The sequence below is a fragment of the Diplotaxodon limnothrissa genome, linkage group LG1, assembly GCF_057381915.1.
Source record: "Diplotaxodon limnothrissa isolate DT_005_m linkage group LG1, D_limnothrissa_male_GT1.1, whole genome shotgun sequence".
Classification (NCBI taxonomy): Eukaryota; Metazoa; Chordata; class Actinopteri; order Cichliformes; family Cichlidae; genus Diplotaxodon; species Diplotaxodon limnothrissa.
The window spans coordinates 41,113,103-41,119,777 of NC_140596.1; positions in this window are offsets into that span (position 1 = coordinate 41,113,103).

Below are 6,675 nucleotides of genomic sequence, written 5' to 3' on the forward strand. Positions count from 1 at the left end.
CCTGCTACTGAGTGTAACTACCGCCCCTCCCCCCTCTGCCCAGCGTAAAGCACAAGGCTCACGTGCAGGCGAGAGAGAGGGTGAGAGAAAGAAAAAGAAAAAAAACCCCACGTGACGGCTCGCGATAAGGAGCCGGCTCGCGTCGTTCACGTCAAAGAGTCGGCTCTAAGAGCCATTTCGTTCGCGAACGACCCATCACTAGTACAAAATACAAAACACGTACAAAATACAAAACGCGTGCAAAATCCAAAACACGTACAAAATACAAAACACGTGCAAACTCCAAAACACATGCAAAATACAAAACACATGCAAAATACAAAACACGTGCAAAATACAAAACACATGCAAAATACAAAACACGTACAAAATACAAAACACGTGCAAAATCCAAAACACGTGCAAACCCCAAAACACGCGCAAACCCCAAAACACGCGCAAACTCCAAAACACAACGGAAGTGCTCCAGGACGCTAGGGGCAGTGTTGAGCTTTTGTTACCTAGTAACTACACAAGCCAGGAAGTACCAATGACCGGATTTGGGGTCTGCAGCCTTAAAGGCCGCATTTTAAGGCTGATTATGTCACAGCGACACGACAAAGACTGTCCCAATTCAAAGGCTGCTCGAAATGCGGCCCTCAAATGTGTCCTTAATTTCCCTGAATTTTAAGGATGGGTCTGTGTAGCCTTCATGGCCCAACATATCCCAGACTTCATAGCGCGGCGGTGGTTTGGATAATTTTGCCGAAAAAAAACGGCGGAAGCGGAGCGGACGAAGAGTAAACTTCCAGAAGTAAGTACTGAATATTATGTCACTTATTTATGCGCAAATGTTTTTATAATGAAGAACATTAAAACATTACTGTTGGCAACATGTCGGGAAAGTTATGTGACATTAGCGACGTTTGTACTAACTTGGTTTTAAAGCCTTCACTTCAAAATATTCGCCGTTCAATAGCTGACTTTAATCTTACAGAGAATGTGATGATTTTATGCGTAATTAAAGTCAGTCATGTCAGTCAGCTGACGGTTCACTCCTTAAGCTGAAAGAAAGATGCTTTAATCACAGGAGTCACACATGTGTCCACTGTACCATCTGGGAACTCTTCTTGTTTAGCACTCGTAATGACACAAACACTAAATCCTCCTTCTCTGGTGCTGTTTTGTAGCAGTGTGTACACCTGAGACTGTCACCTGTCTGCAGGCCCGGCCCTAACCAATCTGGCGCCCTAGGCAAGATTTTAGGTGGCGCCCCCCTACATCGGCAGTGTAGTGTATGTACTCACAAGAAACCGAATAGCTTTGACTTTGACCTTTTTTTTTTTTACTTAAAGAAAGCAAATTCACAATCAGAATAATTAACAAGATAAAAAAAGATATGAATAAATAAATGAATACAAAAAATAAAAAATGAATATATGAAATACAATAAATTTTACATACATAAACACAATAAAACGTGTCAACAAGTTGGATAAAATAAATTAAAAATACAATATAAATAAGGCAACAGGAAGACCGCTTGATGCTGCTGCATCATGGCTGGGTTGTGCTGCTGATGCTGCATCACTGGTGGGTTGTGCTGCTGAAGTGGAGGCAGCAGCGGTAGATGTGGTAGATGGCCCAGGGGTGGGATTTAGAAACTTCAACAGTGCATCTGAAGAGAGGAGTATGTGACACCACTGAGTATTAAAGTCTAATAATAAAAACATATGATTCCAGGAATAAAATGAAATGATATAATATAAATAAAAAACCAAAGAGATATATGTATGATGTTAACTCTTATGCAAATTAGATTAGATTCAATTTATTGTCATCATTACAGTGAAATGCTGAATAGCAGAATGCAAAGTAACAGTATAATATCATATGAGAATGTTATGTTATGATTATCTTTGACCGAATCACAGCAGTGCTCATATTAAAAAACAGCATTCCCTCTCATGTGATATTGCTTAATTAACATTAATGATGTGCACTTTAACAACTAGGCTTACAACTATAATATATACAGGGGTGGAAAAGTGACTATTACCTGCAGGGTAAACGTTAGCTAACCAGAAGGCAATAACAATGTAAACAAAAAACACCTGCTTAAAAGATGAATACAAATGAGGAATGGTGGGAAAGGTGGGAGTACTGTAATTACCTAACGTTACATTATTATTTTCCATAACAATTTAGCCCCCTCCACAATATTAACTGACGTTAAAACAGTTAACTAGCTATTTATTGATTAGCAATTAGCGACTCATGTAACATTAGCTTAATCCTAAAAATTTAGGTTACTATCACATTCAGACAAATAATTTCATGTAGGCTAACGTTACCTACCTCTGTCTTTTTCTCGTTTCTCCTCCTCTTCTTCTCTCTTTTTTCTTCCCTGGGCACCTGACAGTTTTGGCCTTTTTGACATCTTGTGTTGATTTTTTGATGTGGTGACGTCCAAAAGGAACCATGATACGGGAAGGGAGGGGGCGCACCGTGCGGGGAGGGGGGGCATAATGTTGTAACAAATAATGTTTCTATTAAATAAGCTTTACTTTGCATTTTAATTAACGTGGGATTATTTTTTGTATTTAGAAATAATAGTACCAACTTGTTTTTTTTTTTTCAACATTTATGGCAGTGGCGTGGCGCCCCCTGATGGACGGCGCCCTTAGCATTTGCCTATACGGCCTATGCCACGGGCCGGCCCTGCCTGTCTGTCCTGCACTCTCTCTCTGTTTCTTTCTCTCTGATTGTGGAATAAAAGTATGAACATGTATTTATAAGTCACACTTGTGTTTGAATCCTGCAGCTTATCACACATTTGATTTCTATGTGTGACACCTGCAAGTGTCCAGAGTGAGGACAGACTGAGGGACCCACTGCATTACATCATCTGTGAGGCTTTGCACCCCTGATGATCCACCAGGACAATCTCAGCAGTATGTGAGGAAGAGGAGGAGGAAGAGCCAGCAGCAGCTGACAGATGGAGAGAATAGACAGACTGTTCCCTGTTTGTGAAGGACTGCTAGAAAAGTTTAAAATAACTAATTGTCTGTCCTGAATCAGTCTTATTAGGTAATGTTCAAATAATTTTATCATTCCAGTGTTTCCAGTGTGGGAGAAAGTACTCAGGGCCTTCAGGTTACACACTATGAAAGGCAGCAACAAGTTTAATGTTCAGAAACCTAAAGTCTGTATCAGCAGCAGAATGGAACTAAAAATAAATGTTTGTTTCAGTTCTATGAAGCTTTGAGTATTTTGGATCAGTAGCACTGCTGTGTTTGTTGCATCATATTGCTGTAATTGTTTATATGCTTTATATATTCTGAGGTAAGTTGATCTATAGTGTTACATCATATTCTATAAGGATGTTATGTGTTTGTATACTTTCTGCCCAGTTTGACCCATTTAGCAGACGTCAGCCTGTTTAAAGCTCTGATATCTATTCTGTATGACTTAAAGCAGTTATGACATGGTCTGATTTTCTCACCCAATAAAGGAATATTTCATGTATCAGTCTACTCTTCATTTTATCAGAAACATATATATACTATTATATATTGTACATATATTTATTAGTTTCAGATGTAGCCATTCTTGTATTTTGCTTGTTTACATTATTGTATTTTGCACAACTCTGTTGCTTGTGAAGCTCGCACACAAGAATTTCACTCACATGTGCTGTACCAATGTACCTGCACATGTGATGTGACAATAAAAGTGATTTGATTTGAAACAGCTCACAGCTTGTACATTTTCTTTTTACACATGTATGTAAGCATTTGAGCCAAATTTAGTAATGCCAACATACTGAAGGAACAACATTTGTCTCTTATATATGATACACCTATGCACTGTCAATATACATTTTGAACCAGCTGCAGATGTCAGAGTAACAACTGACTGACCCCCACATAAAGTGCGTTACAGTTAGGGTTGCCAACTCCCTGAAAAATAAATAAGGGACACCTCGTGGCCAGGGCCGGGCGACCCAATTGTCTTCACCCTTCCCAGTGTGGTGAATTTTCTAGCTCTTTTTTTGTGTGTGAAATTATTTTTTTAACCATTTGACTTGAATTTGATTTAAGTAGATGTGTATTCTTTGTGATATGAACACATGTGAAATAGTGATGGGTCGTTCGCGAACGAAATGGCTCTTAGAGCCGGCTCTTTGACGTGAACGACGCGAGCCGGCTCCTTATCGCGAGCCGTCACGTGGGTTTTTTTTTTTTTTTTCTTTCTCTCAGCCTCTCTCTCGCACTTTTTTTCCGCTTCACTCTGCACGCGAGCCTCGTGCTTTACGCTGGGCAGAGGGGGGAGGGGCGGTAGTTACACTCAGTAGCACAGGAACAGAGCCAGAGAGAGAGAAAGAGAGGCAGGGACAACAACATTAGAAAGGTATAGTAATCATCCACAACTATTTTCGGTTGCAGATGATAAAGGATTGAGAAAGTTTGTTCATGCAGGTCCATATGACAGAGAATATGCATGTTCTTTTAGTTTTCATATTATAATTTATATTTAATTGTGTTGTGGTTTGCAGTGTTTTGTGTTCTTTTCACTTTAAATTTGTGAAAGGAAAAAGCTGAAAATTTAAATAGTTAAAACTTGAAATGTGAATAGTTGATTTTTGTATTATATGATTTATTTATTACATTTTATGTGGAGTGAATAAATAAAAGTATATTTACGGTGGCCCCTAGAGACAAAGCACATACAAACTTCAAATCACGTACGAACTCTGAAGCATGTACAAACTCCAAAACACGTAAAAACACGTACAAACTCCAAAACACGTAAAAACTCCAAAACATGTAAAAACACGTACAAACTCCGAAGCACGTAAAAACTCAGAAGCATATAAAAACTCAGAAGCACATAAAAACTCAAAACATGTACAAAAGACAACAGAAGTGCTCCAGGATGCTGGGCGCAGTGTTGAGCCTTTGTTATCTTGTGGCTACACAAGCCAGCAAGTACCAACGACCGGATTTGGTGTGTGGTAATAACAGGTAAATGAACTTTTTTTTAAATTATTTGAATATATATATGAGTGCCTGTGTATAAATACACAAACAATACACACATGCTTTCAATTGTGTCATTTAAGTGATCTAGTAGCTCTGCTTTGGAAGTTCAGTTCATGCTAGAAATGTGTTTTGGAGTTTGTACGTGTTTTGTCTCTAGGGGCCACCGCATATATTTATATATAAACATATATAAATAAAACCACTTGTTTTTACGTTAGTAATTCCTTTTGTGCATAATTTTATATTATTGTTAATAATAAATTAATTAAAGCAACAAAACAACCTGAAGAGCCGGTTCGGAGCCGAAAGAGCCGGCTCTTTTTAGTGAGCCGAACCGAAAGAGCCGGATCTCTAAAAAGAGCCGGAAATCCCATCACTAGAGAGCAGGAAAAAGCAAAAAGGAAACGCCAGTGCACGTCTCCCCGCCCCCCAAGCGAGGCACTGAAACAGCCGGCCAGAGAGGGCTTGAAAAAAAAGGACATTTATCATTTCTTCTTCAGACACCTTTTTTTCCCCATTGTTTTTACAAAGTACACATTAAGCTTCTTCTGCAATGACACACTAATTACACATGCAAACCTACCTATTTCTTTCTTCATTGGAAACAATTACACTTTATGGAAAGTGCTTTCAATAAAACACAAAACAAAAGTACCTTTTCTTTTACTTTTTTTATTCAACATCTCTTCACATGTACTTAGCAAGAGTGAGTACATACAGCCCTGGTTTGACAACCACACTGGGGCACATATTCACCAAAACACAGCACACATTGACAATCTTATCAAGCAGTGCTGTCTTCATCCTCACATGATATGAGTAATCGGATTGGCATTGTAGAAAAATGACACGCGAAGCTGTCAAACACTCTATTTAAAAACTATTAAAATAAGATATTTCTGCTGATGAATACACTGAGCTGGGTTATAGTGCTGTGGCTTATGTTGAAATCTGCTGTGCTGTAGGGGAACAGGCTGTGTTGTCTTGTTGTGTGCATGTTTGAGTTGTGTTTCTTTTGAGATGGTATATTTTTTTCTTAACAGAAACAGACTGTGTCCAGGGTGAGAAGGGTCAGCTGTGATCTGAGCTGCACGCCCCAGTGTCCTGGAGGTGTACAGGTCCTGCAGAGATGGGAGTTTGCAGCCAATCACCTTCTCAGCAGAGCGCACAACGGTTGCCCGGGGCGGCATCGTGGTGGGGGGCGGCATCACGGGCATCGGCGAAAAAAAAAGAAATTGCTCGTACTCATGCTGCCCCGACATCAGCCGGCGCATATTGGGAATGGTACAGGCACCGATCGGTTTTCTATCGCCCATTTGCTGGGAGTAAGGGCGCCCTCCGTTTGTGAGGTGCGCCTGCTGCTTCGCAAAATAAACACTGAAGCAGTTTCACAAAACTTAGCGAGCAGTTTGCTGACTGTAGCATGGGAGATGGGTGGTCTCGTAGGGTGTCTTGCATTGAAATCTGCTGCAATGACCCGGTTACTGCGTTCACCAGATATCAACACAATTTCGATCCGCTCCTAACATGTTAACCTCTTCGACATATCAATGGCTGTGAACAAAGAGAAACTTGTAAATAACTCATGAAAGGATAACCAAGCACACCATTGGGCAGAGAGAGTGTTCGCCCGTGGCGCCAAACAGGCTAG